This window comes from Triturus cristatus, chromosome 8 (assembly GCF_964204655.1).
Source record: "Triturus cristatus chromosome 8, aTriCri1.1, whole genome shotgun sequence".
NCBI classification, from domain to species: domain Eukaryota; kingdom Metazoa; phylum Chordata; class Amphibia; order Caudata; family Salamandridae; genus Triturus; species Triturus cristatus.
Genome location: NC_140591.1, coordinates 1,692,515,511 through 1,692,533,431, shown reverse-complemented (window position 1 = coordinate 1,692,533,431; position 17,921 = coordinate 1,692,515,511). Strand labels below are relative to the sequence as shown.

General features: G+C 44.4%; 1 protein-coding gene across 1 annotated transcript in view; it reads right to left on the bottom strand.

Annotated features, from left to right (window-relative positions):
• Positions 1–14,073: 14,073 nt before the first annotated feature.
• The window catches only part of LOC146808621 (NACHT, LRR and PYD domains-containing protein 3-like), a 397,188-nt gene continuing 393,340 nt past the window's right edge, over positions 14,074–17,921 (bottom strand). Inside the window, exon 6 of the mRNA XM_085624015.1 lies at positions 14,074–15,826. The gene's annotated coding sequence lies outside the window, so the exon portion shown is untranslated. The remainder of the gene's footprint in view (positions 15,827–17,921) is intronic.

The window sequence follows — 17,921 nt, the reverse complement described above, 5'->3', positions numbered from 1 at the left end:
ATATGTCTAAGGTCTGCCATCGCAGAACCTGCGTGCAGTCTGGTACTGACATGCTGACTGGCAAGTGCCCACACTTGCCGGTCCCTAAAACCTTCCCTTAGCTGCATGTTAGTCACCCCTCTGGTAGGCCCACGGGCAGGGTGCGTTGTGAGCATAAGGTAGGACAAGCCTAGATGCGTGGCATGTCCTAGTAGTGAATTACCGCCATCTTGTTGTTCACTACTGCAAGGCTACCCTGTTCTCATAGGCCAGTATGGGCGGCCTGGATTATTACACCCTATGATCCTAACCGACCCAGGGAACATGGTAGAAGATCGAGTTTAGTATGCCTGAACTCGGAATAATAAGGTACATCTTTTCCAAAGGTTTATTTTAATATTCCGGGTTTACAAATGCCGCTTTTAGAAAGCTGGCCTTTGCTTGCCTAAACATTTCAGCCCGCCTCTGCGTGATGTGTATCTGATGTCTGGCTGGTGTGAGTGACAGGGCTGGGGGAACCCAGATGGGCAGGGCTAGGTAGCCTGGTGGTGAATAGGACGATCGACAGGTAGATGGGTGGGAGGAGTGCTCCTAGGCTCTGAATAGGACAGTGCTCTGCCACCTCAATGCCGGCTCCGCCCCCTGTGGAGCATCTGAGGACTCTGCCCTGCACTCTGAAAGAAGAAGCCTGCATCGCGTAAACAAAGTGCTCAGAAACCGGACTGGACTAGGCAAAGGACCCCCTGGCCTGGGAGAACAAAAGATTTGCTGTATAAATGGAGGAGCCCTGCTCCTAAGAAACTAGATCCGCTTTTGACCAAGAAGAATCTCTGCCTGAGGAGGAGGCACCGGGAAAGCTGTAGGAGGAAGACTGTCCCTGTCCTGGGGGATTGGCCTACAGTGGTGACCTTGCTGCCAAGGGGGAGAAGAGAAACTGTTGCTGAAGACTTTGCTTTATTTTTAAACTAAAAAAACTTTACCATTAAATAGGCTTTTCACCACAACTCCAAAGACACCAAACTAAAAATATGGACCTGCTCCCAAATGGAAATTGTATCTTATTAAATGTAATAAGGAATCCCCAATGTTATCATATGAGCGGGTAGGCCTCACAGTAGGGAAAAGCGAATTCAGGAGCTTTTCACTATCAGGACATGTAAAACTTAAAACTACATATCTACCCTTGTAATTACATAGCATCCTGTCTTATGGACTACCTTAGGCCTATCTTAAGGGAGACGCATATGTAATACCAGGGATGTTTAAGGCTTGGCAAGGGGATTTTAATGCTAAATAGACATGGCAGTTTAAAACTGCATTGAGGCTGCAATGGCAGACCTGGGACATCTTGTAGCTGGCACAATAAGGGCTGCAGGCCCACTGGTAGCATTTAATTTACAGGCCATGGGTACATGGTACACCACTCTACAAGGGGCTTACAAGTACATTACATTTGTCAATTGGATATAAGCCAATTTAACCATGTTTTGAGGAGAGAGCACATGTACTTTAGAACTGGTTAGCAGTGGTATAGTGCACAGAGTTCTAAGGCCCGCAAAAACAAATTCTGCTAAAAGTGGAGGCAAAAGGTTTTGGGGTGACGCTGCAGAGAAGGCCAGGCCCAACAATGCTGGTAACTGGTGCTCATAAACGATGTGACATACAATGCTGGCAGTGCTTGGTAACGGACTGCTGATTGTGAAACAGATATATATGTGAATGTTTGGTTTGAACAGCCAATGCAACCTTTTATTCCTGCCATGAACATTAGTAAACAAGAACAACATTGTAACTTAGCAGGAGAAAAATTGAAGATTTACAAGATAAGTACGACGTGATAACGGGCAACAAGAGTAGAACGGCAAAAAGAAGACAAGCAAGGAAGGAGACATGGAAGTGGCTGTGGGAAAGCATTATTGCTCAATGGAAAAACAAGCGGCCAGAGCAAAGGCAGAACAATGGGAAATATAATATAAATATTTTGTTAAAGAGGCACCTTGCTAAAGATTCTGGACATCTTACAGTACTGCTTGGTCTGGAAAAACGGAGAGGGCTCCTGCAGATTAACACAGCTTCAGTAATGAACATGCACACTTCCGGTTTTGGGCTTGACACAATGGAAATGATGTGGAAGTCTCAAAATAGTAATGGCCCCATTCTATGTACAAATGTGCAAAGACTCCCTTGGGTGCCACATGTATGAAACTATGAAACCAATTAAACAAGACATGACTGCAATGACCGGCATTTTGCTGCCTGTCCCTACATTTCAGGTTGTGACTGATATCAACTCTCAAACATACAGGAAGATGTCGCCTAAGCCCTAGAAGGAAGAGGCCCTTCAAAAGAAGCCACATCATCCTAAGATCATGCTTTCCCACTGGTTTTACTCTTGAACTCTGGTGCCACGGTACAACTTTGAACCCAAAAAGGCCTCTTCTGAAATGGTCATGATTCCTTATTTATGGACAGAGAAGGAGGAGCTTAAATCAAAACACAACATGGCTATCAGTCAAATTTTGAATGGGGATGAACAGTAGCAAGTCACAATTACTCTCAATTCATTGTACTTTTGTGTAAGTTTAGGGTTTTTCATATACACAAACTACAATTTAATAAAGCTTATGGCTGCGGAGACTTCGCATTCGGGGTGGAGTACTCTGCACATAAAAAGATATCAAAGGCCAATCTTTTTATGTGGGGAGTTCTTCGCCCAGACTGCAGCGTCTTAGCAGTTGTAAACTTATTATTAAATTGTAGTTTCTGAATACCCCAAAAAATAAATGTATACTAATATTTAAGATAGTCTTTGTGAATCAGGCCCTTTGTGTGTCTCAGTGTGTATTTTCTGGTGTTTAAATAAGTTTGATAATCTGCTAACACTCATTTTGCATTCAATCAATCAATCAATCATATCATTTGTAAAGCGCGCTACTCACCCGGAAGAGTCTCAAGGCGCTGGGGGAGAGGGGTCCGTTACTGCTCGAAGAGCCAGGTCTTGAGTTGCTTCCTGAAGAAGAGATGGCCCTGGGTCAGCCGAAGGTGGATGGGGGGGGAGTTCCAAGTCTTGGCTGCCAGGTAGGAGAAGGATCTTCATTACATGCATATGTTTTCTCACCCGTATGTATGCGTGTGTGCCTAATGAGATTGGATTTCATATGGAATATCTTTTCACATTCACTGCATTTATGCTGTTTCTCATCGGTGTGTGTTGTCTGATGAATTGTTAGGTACGATTTAATTCTGAAGCTTTTACCACATTCATTACATGTATGTGGTTTCTTTCCTGTATGTAATCTCTTATGAAGGGTCAGCAATGAAGACAGTCTGAAGCCTTTCCCGCACACATCACATATATGTGTATTTGCATACGGTCTTTCCCCGGTGTGCGTTCTTTCCTGTTGAAGAAGTGCATGTATGACATGGATGCGGTTTCTCATCTGTGAGAATCCTGTGATGCATAGTGAGGTGAGAGGCCTGCCTGAAATGCTTTCCGCATTCACTACACGTGTACGGTTTCTCATCTGAGTGGATTAGTTTGTGTCGGTGTCCTGAGTGAGGGTTCGGTGATGTGTGAATAGGAAACAAGGGTAAACTTAGACTTGTGTGAATCAGGCCCATGGTGTACTTAGTGAGGGCTCGATGATGACGCCACTGAAGAGGCTCCGCACTCACAAGATACTACTGGTAAATCCCTGTGTGAAGGACAAACAAGGGTAAACTTACACCTGTGTGAATCAGGCCCTCAGTGTTCTGAGAGAGGGTTTGATGATGACGCATGCCAATGTAGAGGCTCCACAAGATATTACTCGTAAATCCCTGTGTGAATAGCAAACAAGGGTAAACTTACACATGTGTAACTTAGACCCTCGATGTTCTGAGTGAGGGCTCGATGATGAATCATGCCACTGAAGAGGCCCCGCCCTCACAAGATACTATTCGTATATCCCTGTGTGAATAGGAAACAAGGGTAAACTAACGCCTGTGTGAATCAGGCCCTCAGTGCTCTTAGTGAGGGATCGATGATGACGCATGCCACTGATGAGGCTCCACACTCACAAGATACTACTCGTAAGTCCCTGTGTGAATAGCAAACAAGGGTAAACTTACACCTGTGTTATTCAGGCCCTCGGTGTTCTGAGTGAGGGCTCGATGATGAAGCCTGCCACTGAATAGACTCCACCCGCACAAGATACTACTCATGAATCCCTGTGTGAATAGCAAACCAGGGTAAATTACACCTTTGTATATCAGGCCCTCAGTGTTCTGAGTGAGGGCTCGATGATGACGCATGCCACTGGAGAGGCTCTGCACTCACAAGATGCTACTCGTAAATCCCTCTGTGCATAGCAAACAAGGGTAAACTTACTTCTTTGTGAATCCGGCCCTCGGTGTTCTGAGTGAGGGCACAATGATGAAGCCACTGAAGAGGCTCTGCACTCACAAGATACTACTCGTAAATCCCTCTGTGCATAGCAATCAAGGGTAAACTTACACCTGTAATCAGGCCCTCAGTGTTCTGAGTGAGGGCTCTATGATGACGCATGCCACTGGAGTATTCCAGCGAGCGAGAGTCCTTTTGAAAACAATAAAAGATTCCAAGGTGAGGAGAGGCGTCACCCTGCTTCCATTCCTTTTCAATTTGTTGTTATTTAAATGATCAAACAGTTGCCATATTTGAATGTCTACATCTTGAATGTACATCCTTTATTGGTGAATTGAATCATCAACAAGTGTTTTGCTGCACAGGGCCACAAGTCTCTGTCAGTTTCCACGCCCGGATGATAACTAAGCGACTAAAGTCAGTGATTATGTTACAATCAAACTTACTGTGCTTTGTATAGACTCCTCTGTGAAATGCTTTGATACTTTTGGCCTGTGTACGCACTTTACAAAAACTCCAGAGAAATCAATAACACGAAAGATAGTCATTTACGTACAAAAAAATTCAAAAATGAATGAAACACAAATATCCTTTCACTAACAAATAAGGGACAGATTTACTAAACCCTTGAGATCCCCGTGCATCCGGCAAGGTGACGCAAAGCAACGCAAAGGCTTAAGTGAGATTTACCCAGCCACGGAAAGCCACTGTGCCTGGCTCTGTGTGGATTAGTAAATCCAGAGTGACGCAAGGTATCACAAATCACTGCCTTGTGTTTGTTTCCATTGGGAAGGCATTTCATGGGTGGAGCATGGACGTTCCCGTGCATCCACCCGTGGATTTTGGTGCATTCCCAGATTTAAAAAGACTTATAAACCTGGCAATGTGTCAAAATGGTGGGCCTACCTGACAGAGGTGTAACAAGGAGAAATATCTTCATTTTTTCCCCTTTCTAGGTGTAATGCATTCTGTGGCACACATAGAAAGAGGAAACTGCCTCTGTGGTACTTTAAAATTCGGAACCACGTTGGAGGCATGGCCCTATCATGCCGATTTTGGTATCAGCGAACCGCAAATGGCAAATGCGATATGTACGAGTGTTTTCATTACGTTTCATCGATGAATTCACCTTGAATACGATACTACATGTTGACTCCTCGGGTTCCATTTTAGAACAGTAGCCATTTTGTGGTTGCCCTCACATAGGCTGCGCTTTAAGGCCAGTTCTAGGCCTAAAGGACACGTACACTTTCTGATGACTTCTTTGTGACCTGTGCAAACTGACTCCGCTGCCCGAGGTCAGTCCGGTCTCACCAGTTCTTTTACTACGGCCACATGAGATAAGCATCAGGGCCTGACACACCATAAAGTCTTTCATCCCACACAAACCCTGACTAATCCCTTTCACCTGATTCTGTTTCCTGCTTTATGGCCTGTTTTACGAGTAGGAGTTGACCGTTTTTATTGGGGTCTGCTGATATCTGATGAGGGTTCTGAGCCTTGCTGGGTAAATAATTGTGGGCTGGCCGAACTGAAATGTGGGATCATCATCATGACTCTGTTTTTTTGTTTGTAGTGAATGCATGTGAATGACCATACCGTAAAACGAGGAATGTTTGCCTGAAGCGTAATATTTTGTATAAAAGGAGAAGACTGGTTTTGTAAGGTTGAGCAGTCTCCTGAGAATATACACATGCTGTACTTCTAGGATTGCTGTTACTGGCTGCAGCCAATTAAAACGATCTTTTGACTTCACCTAGAAGACTCTGTGTTTCTGTGGTCCAAAACAGGAAGAACTCGAAGTCTTCGGGTGTGTTCCCTGGCACCACTGGGTTCTGAAAAACCCAGTACTTCAGTTGGCGCCCAACTCGGGGCGATTTCAGCGGTACTGGTCCAAGCCAGAGGTTCGTGAGGAGCTTCGTGTGAAAATTCTGGAGGAAGGCCGCCACTTCATCGACCCATGTCGACGTGGTCCGAAAGTCTTTACTGCGAGGTTCTCCGCGTCCCGACGGCTACAATGGACTGCTGCCCTGACTATCGCCCTGTTTTGGACCCTTGATGATTTGGTAGAGCGAAACAATTAAACGAGTCTTCTGGTGACGTCATCGATACCTCAGTTAAGTATAAGTGGAGCGTCTCCTAGTCCTTAGTTTGGTTCTTAGTTTGGTATCCCTTTGGGATCGCTTTGATTTGGAGCTTGCAAGTGCCAAAGCCGAAGGACGAGACTATCGTATTCGATAATCCTTTGAAGTTGGAAACTAGACTAGTGAGCAAAGATGCCTGGTTCTAGTATATTTGGAAACTTGTTTTGTTTGGGTTGTAATAGGGACTCCCGATTAGCGGATTCGTGTCCGGTTCCTCCAATTGGAACTCCAACTTATGAGCTTTATGTGAAACATGGCGTGGGCCCCATTACGTATAATGAAGTATGGATCCGATACACCAGGAAGGATGGTGTTTTAAAATGGCCCCAATATGGTAGTTTTGACACAGAGATTCTGGATAATCTGGAAGTTAAACTTTTTAGAAAGAAAGCCCGGCCGGCGATGTTTGATTCTTTCCGCCTATGGCGAAAGGAAGCCAAACAGAAAGAAATTAAATTAGCAAAGAAAAATGGAAAAGGGAAAGGTATGTCGATAATGCAAGCAGCTTTGCCGCCCCTTCAGCAAGGTGCGTCAAAAGAAAAGGAGAATGATCCCCTAATGTCACATTTGCTGAGTTCGCCACCACCGTATGCGCAGAGTGCTACAGCACCTCCGCAACCCTTAAATGTACAGCCTCCAGTTAATTTGCCGCAAGCTTTCCCGCAGCCGCCAGCTCCTCCTCAGCTGGCTCCTATCCCTACGGCGCAGCCCTCTCAAGGGCCGCCGGTTTCGCTACCTATCTCTTCTGCACTTCCTGCGACTCTACCTAGTACATCAACTGCCTCTCCCGGCGCCCTTCCCGATACTACCCCTGTACCTGTATCTGCACCCATTTTTCTTCCCTCTGTCTTTCCCCCTGTTCTTGCCTCAACCTCTCCTTCTACACGACAACGAATAGCTAGTGCGGTCACTAGTTTCATATCGCCTTTCTTTGGGTCATCAGGTGCGACCCCTGACTTAAAGCGTAAGCAGACGCGTAGTCAACTGCCTAATTCTCGAGAGAAAGAAGTATTAGACCGCATGGCGCATAACTGGATTGTTCATCCATCCAGGTATAATGTGGAGTCTATTATGAGTGTCTTTTGTCAATGGGAAGCACCAAAGCAAAGATACGTTTTTGATAAAATGTGTGAATTCCTCTGTGAGGAATTGGAAGATAATGGTCTAGACTCAAGCCCGCAGGATTTGTGTCGCTTACGGTTTGAATTTGAAAAGGGTACAATTGTGGGTTCCAATGTCGAAAAAGCAGTTGCGACATTGTTGTCTTTTAGGATTGAAGATCCTTCCCAATCGCTGTTTAAGCATGATTCCCCTAGTGAAAAAGTACGCCAGTTCCCTATGAGAGAAGTCCCTCCGGTATGGAAGGAAGCCGTTGCAGCTAATGCCGCTCAGGGCATTGCTGCTGCTCCAGCTCATTTCCAGCGCGTTTGGGTGCATGTCCCTTGGAAACGATCTGAAGTAATAGCGCTTAAGCAGACATTGCCTGACCCTCGTAAAAACCCTGCAGGATATTATAAGGAGTTATCACAGACTGCACAATCGTGTGTCATGAATTTAGCTGACATAGATATGTTGTTTGGGAACGTTGTTCCACAGCCTTTGTGGGGATTGATTCATAATGCAGACCATGCTGGAGAACTGGGTGACACATGGGCTAATATCATTGCTGCAGACACTAGACAAGTTGGTGGTGCCAAGCCTGAGCCCGCGGTAGCAGAACTCCCCGGTAGAATAATTGATTATATGAAAACTTTAATGCCTGCGATGCCGGTGAATTGGGATAAATTATCGGCATGCAAACAGAAGAAAGATGAGTCAGTGTCCGATTTCTTCACCAGGTTTGAAGAAACTTTTATCGACCATAGTGGACAAGATATGAGTACGGAAGGTGGTCAACGATTATTTGTTGATAAATTTGTGCATAACTTGCTCGCCGAGTTGTGTAAGAAATTTGAAAGATTCTGAGAGTTCCTGGGCTGTTTCCTCTTCAGCACAAATACTGGCTACTGCACAGTATTACGAAAATAGGGATAAAGATGAGAAAGATAGAGCAGACAAGAAAACGAAAGAATTAAAGACGAAGGTTCTCTTACAGCAGGCTTAACCGCCACGTGGAGGTCAGAATAACTATAAGCAAGGTCAGGGTATCTATCAACAACCACAACAGTTTCAGAGTAACCCGCAAAGGTTCGGGTATTCTCAACCACGTGTTCCTATAGGCCCCAATCAGTGTTCGTATTGCAAAGAAGAAGGTCATTTTAAGTATAGCTGTCCTATATTGTTGCAACGTACGAATAATGCTTATGACGCGAGAGGTAGAGGTGGTCAGCAAGCTCCTAGAGGTAGAGGGCGTGGGAATGTTCCCCAGAACGCGCGTCCTCTTCCGCCTCAAAATACGATTAATAGTTTTGATCAGCAAGCCAATACAACTGGTAGGACAGCTCAGTACTACAACGATGACTATTATGCAGAAGATGAAAATGCAGAAGGTAATGATTACTAGGATAGCCGTAGACAAAGAGAGGGAGTTGTTTCAGTGCCAGTGGACCAGAGTGGACCGTATGTCAAAGTAAATACAGCGGGCGTGTCAGAACCTTTTCTGTTGGATACTGGTGCTACAAAAAGTTCAATTATGCATTCAAAACTCCCTGGCGCGCCTTTGTCGGGCGAAATGAATGTTTCAGTAGGTTTTTCTGGCGCCCCGGTTAGGAACCCGATCTCTAGTCCTATGCCCCTTTCTGTTGGACCGTGTGAGCTGAAAGCACCCCTTATCCTAACGACAGGTTGTGGTGAAAACCTGTTAGGATTGGATTTGTTAAAGAGATTACATGCGACATTGTATTGTTCCCCCTCGGGAGTACAACTTACACTGGGTAGGGAAGTGATTTCTCCAATGTATTTGTCAAAGAATAAACTTCCAGCTGAATTGTCGTCTCTTCCGGATGTCCTTTGGGCTTCTGGTCTTAATGATGTGGGTCTCTTGGAAATACCGCCATTTGTGGTTACTTTGAAAGCCAATGTTAAATTGCCACGCATTCCCCAGTACAAGATCTCTAATGAAGGTGAGAAAGCGTTGTTAGCAATTATCTATGTTTTAATTGAAAAGGATGTAGTTGAAGAGACAAGAGGCAACGTTTGCAATAGTCCTGTTCTGCCTGTTTTAAAACGTACTGACCCTCCACAGCCACCTGTTTACAGGTTTGTGATCGATCTTAGAGAGGTCAATAAGATAGTTGTGCCACAGTTTCCAGTTGTCCCTGATATAACTGCCTTGTTAACTATGATTCCAGCTTCCGCTGCTTGGTTCTCAGTGGTTGATTTAAAGAATGCTTTCTTTAGCATCCCGATCGCAGAGGAAAGTAGGGATATTTTTGGTTTCAGTTTAGGAGGACGAAGCTTCCGCTTTAAACATGCTCCACAGGGCTACTGTGAAAGCCCATCGATATACAGTCAGGCTTTAAAAGCGCAGCTTGATGCAATTGTTTTACCTAGTGGTGCCACCCTTATTCAGTATGTTGACGATTTACTAATCGCCACGGATACTGAGGAGATTTGTAAAGAAGCTACATTGTCATTGCTGCGTCATTTGTCTGCCTTTCATCACAAAGTGTCTCTCTCAAAGATGCAATATTGTCGACAAGAAGTGACCTACTTAGGTCATCTCTTATCGAAGGAGGGAAGGAAACTGACCCCATAAAGAATTCAGGCCATTGCACAATTGAGCATGCCAAGAACACAGAGAGAAGTGCGTGCTTTCTTGGGTATTACTTCATACTGTAGGCAGTGGATCCCGAGTTTTTCTTTGCTGGCAAAACCTTTAATAGCATTGACATGTAAAGATACGCCGAATCTCGTCCCATGGTCTGAAGATTGTCAGAAAAGTTTTTCCGAATTGCGTAAAGCATTATGTTCGGCTCCTGTGTTGGGTACTCCCGACTACAGCAAGCCTTTTACACTGTATGTTCACGCGAGAGAAGGTTGTGCATTGTCGGTGTTGACACAGTCTTTTGGAGACAAGCAGCGTCCATGCGCGTATTTTTCATCGACTTTAGACCCTGTAGCTAAAGCATTGCCGAGTTGTTTGAGAGCCACAGCGGCAGCAGCTGTTTCTATTCGACAGTCTGCTGGGTTAGTAATGGATAACACGTTGATTGTGATGGTTCCACATGCAGTGGACACGTTGTTAAACAGGACCAAGACACAGCACTTAACTAGTGCTCGATTGTCAGGTTATGAGTTGACACTATTAGCGAGTCATGTACACATAAAGAGGTGCAACACGCTGAATCCAGCTACTTTATTGCCAATTTCATCAGCCACAGATGGGATTGAACAGCATGATTGTCTGTTCAGAACAGAAGAAGAAACAAAAGGGAGAGTGGATCTTAAAGATACTGCCTTTGTTGAGTGTGATGGTACCTTATGGGTGGATGGTTCGTGCTTCAAGCTTCCGAATGGTGATACGACTGCTGCATATGCTGTCACGACTTTGCACACGGTTGTTGAAACTGCACGTATACCACATAATTCGGCTCAAGCAGCAGAATTAATTGCACTTACAAGAGCATGCATGTTGTCGAGAGGAATGAAAGTGACCATATATACCGACAGTCAGTATGCCTTTGGCGTGGCCCATAGTTTTGGGCGCTTGTGGAAAGAACGTGGGTTCCTGACTTCGCATGGAACTAAAATTCAGAATGGACAGTTGGTGAATGATCTCCTTGAGTCATTGACCTTGCCGCAACAAGTTGCGATTGTGAAATGCAGTGCACACAAGAAAGTTACCGATGACGTTGGCCGTGGTAATGCATTTGCTGACGAAGTTGCGAAAGAAACAGCAAAGGATGTGACAAATCGAATGTATGTTGCAGGCCCTGCAAGATGGGTTGGTGATGTTGGAATGTGTGAAGATACAATAGAAAGTGTGAAATCACTTCAAGCTGAAGCTTCAGAGAAAGAGTTGAATGTGTGGAAAGAAAGTAAGGGTAAATTGGATGAAAATGGTTGTTGGATTGACTTGTCAGAACATCGGCGATGGTTGTTACCCGATGCGTACGTGCTTGCAGTGGTGACAATGGCCCATGGGATGGCTCATATCAGTGTAAAAGGGATTTGTAAGTTGTTGGCTCCAGTATGGCAAAATGCTGGAATTCCTAAATGTGCAGAGAATGTGGTCAAGAATTGCATGGTGTGTCTGAAATACAATCCTGGTAGAGGAACCCCAACTCCAGCTGGTCATTTTGCGCCTCCAACATATCCGTTCGAGGTTTTGCAGCTAGATTTCATTCACATGGAAAGGTGCAACAATTTGAAATATGTACTCGTTGTCTGCTCTTTTTCAAGGTGGATAGAAGCCTATCCCTTAAAAGACAACACTGCCTTATCCACAGCTAAAGCCCTTGTCAAAGAATTTTTCCCTAGATTTGGAATGCCGAGAATGGTCTGGAGTGATAATGGGAGTGAATTTGTGGGTCGAGGGATGAAAGAAGTATGCGAAGGACTAGGTATCCAGCAGAAGTTTCACGCTGCAAATCACCCCCAATCAGCTGGATTAGTAGAGTGCTATAATGGCACCTTAAAATTGAAATTGGCCAAGATTCAAGCAAGCTCTGGTCTTAAATGGCCTGACGCTCTGCCTTTAGCACTCCTGTCAACAAGAATGACTGCGCATTCACGAGTAGGACTTAGTCCCTATGAAATAGTGTTTGGCTGCCCGGCCAATATATGGGGAGTGCCAAGGCCTACAAAATTCAGTGAGATCGAACATCCAGTAATGCTCGATTACTTGTATGTATTGACGGCTAAATTGCGTGTTTTACACCAACAGGTGCATGATACCCTGCCTCAGGTCACTGAAGCTCCAGGACATCCTATCAATCCTGGATCATGGGTGCTGGTCAAGAACTTTCAACGGACAAAAAAATGATGAGCCCCGTTGGACCGGCCCCCACCTCGTCCTTCTCTCAACAAGATCAGCTGTTTGAGTGAAAGGGAAAAAGAACTGGATTCACGGCATACATTGTAAGAGGGTCCCTTTGCCTCTGCCATATGACTGGTGGGTCCAGGAGGGGATCGCTGATTCTGAGACTGAGACCGTGCCTCGTTTTCTGCCCTTTAGCGATGCACGCGTGAAAGGAACGAGGTCTGAGCAGGAAAGCGATGACATTTTACAAGAAGCTGTGCCACCGTCAATTCGATTGAACACTACAGAGCCTGAACTCTTGTTTCAAGACCAGACAGTACCTGGGAAAAAGAGATACAATTTGAGGCCGAGAACTATGGACAAATAAAAATTCTTTTTCTTTGATATTTTTGGGGAGTGCAGCTCTCTCTGTCATCTGAGAAACTTTTTGATTTTTGTTTTTTCCGAACCACCATCCGGGTTCAGCTGTAAGGTCGCGGTGCCAAGACTTTGGGGTACAAGCCGGAGACGTTAGGTCAACGGTTCTGGTTAGTCTAGGGCGTTCCCTGGACTGACAGGTGTACTCCTGAGCAGAAGACACTCATCCGCCGCGAACAGCACGATTAGAGGATGGAGTTTTTCAAGATGGAGAGACCCGTTGAGGAAATACATTTTAAGAGTAGAATATGTAAAGTAATGAATAGCAAACGTTTTGTAATATTATGTCTGTTTGTACTATTTAGTATGATGATGTTTTCTGTAGGTTATGTATTATTGTCTTCTCAAGTGCCATTTACACCCACTATACAGCCCATACCTCCTCCTACTGTCTTCTTACACTCTTTCCACCCTCTGCCTGAACACGAACAAGCTAGACGTTCTGAGTTCGTAAACAATTCGTTTATTCAACTCCTGCACCAGCACCAACTAGTTATGAATACAACAAATTGCTGGGTGTGTGGTTTGATGCCACATACCATTAATAAGGGTATCCCATATCTAGTGCTGCCGTTTAGCTATAATGGATCATCATGGGCATTCCAGACTATGTTTCTTTTTGCACTAGAGGCCTACTCCCCGCGACCACCGCGTTCCACTAGACCTAGCACGAACAATAAGGCCTTGATGAAAGGAGTTGCTGATATGAGCAGAGATATCGATGCATATTCATCTATTCCCAAGGATGAGTTGCGAGCTTATGTAGGTTGGAACACGACGGGGTATAGCATTAGTCTGGGCGAAAAACAGCGTAAAAGTTCATCCCCAATTTGGGTAGTACCCCACATAGGTCGGTTCTGTTTACAAGGCAATGGTCAGAATCCAAGAGCTCAACTAGGGAAGAGTGACTGTACTGAAACGTACGTTTTTCCATCACAGTTTTCCCCTGCGTTTTTGGCTGCCAAGGGTACATACTTTGTTTGTAATGACCAAGCATATTCATGGTTGCCCCCTGATTTCTCGGGCACGTGTTATGTTGCAAATTTGCTACCGCCGACATTTACTGCTGCCTCTGATTATCACAAGACCAGAGTTGTGAGAGGTGTTGCTTGTCAGGAGGATACTGCCGGTCAGGAAGCGGGAGACTTCTTCATGGGTTTCCTGCCGTTTTGGGGACCAATGGTCAATAGTAGGAACCTGAGACAACTGACTCGTGTAGTTGAATCCACTGTTAATATAACGGCTGGTGCCCTTGGTAATATGACAGCTGAGCTCCAAGCGGAGCGCCTCATGACATTGCAGAATCGTATGGTTCTAGATGTCATACTTGCAGACCGTGGTGGGGTATGTAAGGTCATCCAACCAAGTTGTTGTATTTTCATACCAGATAACGCTCCGACAGTCTATCAAGCCATCTCCAAACTGCATAAGATTTCCGAATCTATACATGTGGATAAAGGAGATTGGTCATTGATGGGGTGGTTCTGGGAACTGATATCTACCTGGGGATGGAAGATTCTGATGGTCATTAGGATGATCTTAGCCATTCTTTTTCTGTTCTGTCTGTGTGTACAGTGTGCTCCTGTAATGTGTAGCCTCTGTGTTACATCATGTGTAAGGAAACCTGTATCAAGGGACGAGCTAAGCAATAGGATGATTCTACAGCAACATCTCCATGACCTTATGAATATAGACCCGGACTCAGATTAGTATGAGTATAGTTGTTGCCTATGTAAGGGCAAAAGGAGGGTCTGTGGTACTTTAAAATTCGGAACCACGTTGGAGGCAGGGCCCTATCATGCCGATTTTGGTATCAGCGAACCGCAAATGGCAAATGCGATATGTACGAGTGTTTTCATTACATTTCATCGATGAATTCACCTTGAATACGATACTACATATTGACTCCTCAGGTTCCATTTTAGAGCGGTAGCCATTTTGTGGTTGCCCTCACATAGGCTGCGCTTTAAGGCCAGTTCTAGGCCTAAAGGACACGTACACTTTCTGATGACTTCTTTGTGACCTGTGCAAACTGACTCCGCTGCCCGAGGTCAGTCCGGTCTCACCAGTTCTTTTACTACGGCCACATGAGATAAGCATCAGGGCCTGACACACCATAAAGTCTTTCATCCCACACAAACCCTGACTAATCCCTTTCACACCTGACTCTGTTTCCTGCTTTATGGCCTGTTTTACGAGTAGGAGGTGCCCGTTTTTATTGGGGTCTGCTGATATCTGATGAGGGTTCTGAGCCTTGCTGGGTAAATAATTGTGGGCTGGCCGAACTGAAATGTGGGATCATCATCATGACTTTTTTTGTTTGTAGTGAATGCATGTGAATGACCATACCGTAAAACGAGGAATGTTTGCCTGAAGCGTAATATTTTGTATAAAAGGAGAAGACTGGTTTTGTAAGGTTGAGCAGTCTCCTGAGAATATACACATGCTGTACTTCTAGGATTGCTGTTACTGGCTGCAGCCAATAAAAACGATCTTTTGACTTCACCTAGAAGACTCTGTGTTTCTGTGGTCCAAAACAGGAAGAACTCGAAGTCTTCGGGTGTGTTCCCTGGCACCGCTGGGTTCTGAAAAACCCAGTACTTCACCTCAAAGCATTGTTTTTCTGCAGGAATCCCTCCTTTAACGCAGGCACCCCTGCACCGTGGCACAAGGGCGCCTGCGATGGCCCAGCAGCACTCACTGCATCAGCGCAGGGCGAGAGCAGGAATGTGTCGTATCTTGGTAGATACAGCGCATGTCTGCCCTGTCCCTGACGTGCAGCGCAGCAAACTGCCTCATTGCATTGTGCTGCATGACGTTTTGTTAAATATGCCCCTGACATCAATATCAGCATCACAATATCCATCTAATAGATTGATTAAGAGAAATCACCCAAACCACCAGCAAAGCAAAATAAATGCGTTTAAACGTTGAGTTGATATCTGTGAGTTTGCAGCTCCTCTGATTCGTCACTCGAGTCTGAAAGAGAAACAAGTTACAATTACACGGAGGGAGAGGAAGAGTGTAAGAAACATGTTACAATTACAAGGAGGGAGAGCAAGAGTGTAAGAAACAAGTTACAATTACATGGAGGGAGAGGAAGAGTGTAAGAAACAAGTTACATTTACACGGAGGGAGAGGAAGAGTGTAAGAAACAAGTTACAATTACATGGAGGGAGAGGAAGAGTGTAAGAAACAAGTTACAATTACATGGAGGGAGAGGAAGAGTGTGAGAAACAAGTTACAATTATAAGGAGGGAGAGAAAGAGTGTAAGAAACAAGTTATAATTACACGGAGGGAGAGGAAGAGTGTAATAAACAAGTTACAATTACACGGAGGGAGAGCAAGAGTGTAAGAAACAAGTTACAATTACACGGAGGAAGAGGAAGAGTGTAAGAAACAAGTTACAATTACATGGAGGGAGAGTAAGAGTGTAAGAAACAAGTTACAATTACATGAAGGGAGAGGAAGAGTGTAAGAAAGAAGTTACAATTACAAGGAGGGAGAGCAAGAGTGTAAGAAACAAGTTACAATTACATGGAGGGAGAGGATGAGTGTAAGAAACAAGTTACGGAGGGAGAGAAAGAGTGTGAGAAACAAGTTACAATTACAAGGAGGGAGAGTAAGAGTGTAAGAAACAAGTTACAATTACATGGAGGGAGAGGAAGAGTGTAAGAAAGAAGTTACAATTACAAGGAGGGAGAGCAAGAGTGTAAGAAACAAGTTACAATTACATGGAGGGAGAGGATGAGTGTAAGAAACAAGTTACGGAGGGAGAGCAAGAGTGTGAGAAACAAGTTACAATTACAAGGAGGGAGAGTAAGAGTATAAGAAACAAGTTACAATTACATGGAGGGAGAGGAAGAGTGTAAGAAACAAGTTACAATTACACGGAGGGAGAGGAAGAGTGTAAGAAACAAGTTACAATTACAGGGAGGGAGAGGAAGAGTGTAAGAAACAAGTTACAATTACACGGAGGGAGTGGAAGAGTGTAAGAAACAAGTTACAATTGCAGGGAGGGAGAGAAAGAGCGTAAGAAACATCTGATGTCCATAGCATTATACATTTTATTTTTTACTATTTTATAAATATATATCTCTCTAAATGCACCCAAAAAAGTCTCCACATTCTTTAGTTTTGGCTGATTTTGATCATTTGTAATTCATCATCATTAAAAAAAATTCGGCCAATCTTGAACTCAAAGTGCATGTAAACATTGTTAAAATTCAAAACATATCTATAAAAGCCATGTAAAGTGCAGTGTGGAAAAGAAACCTTATAACACAAGGGTCATTTCAGCAGCCAATACCGGAACAACAAGGATAGTTGCTATCTCAGGAGATTACACAACTTGTACCTGACAACAAAATCCTAAGTGTGGGTCCGCTCCATTCACAGGGATGTTTGTATCCCTCTCCTAACCCAACATATTGTCCATCAAATACATGAGTACAATTTATTTCAAGTAATTGTATATCTGCGGTCTTAGATATTCTACCATTACCCCTGTTGACCAGCAAATCAATCAAAGCCGCCTAAAACCATGCAAAATGGAGTAAAGCTATAAAATGCATCATACAACTAGATAAGCATGTTAGGAACCTCTAAAACTATCCATACCATGGAAATTCTGTGCTTGATTAAAACTTGTTTTACTATAAAATAAAACATGTGGCAACCTTAGGGTTCTCGATGTGAAGGGAAATGAATGAATGTCGGCCTCAGTGGGTCATACGGATACTGAAATGAATGAATGTCGGCCTCAGTGGGTCATACGGATACTGAAATGAATGAATGTCGGCCTCAATGGGTCCTACGGATACTGAAATGAATGAATGTCTGCCTCAGTGGGTCCTACAGATACTGAAATGAATGAATGTCGGCCTCAGTGGGTCCCACGGATACTGAAATGAATAAATGTCAGCCTCAGTGGGTCTTAAGGATACTGAAATGAATGAATGTCTGCCTCACTGGGTCCCACGGACACTGAAATGAATGAATGTCGGCCTTACTGGGTCCTACGGTTACTGAAATGAATTAATGTCGGCCTCAGTGGGTCCTATGGCTACTAAA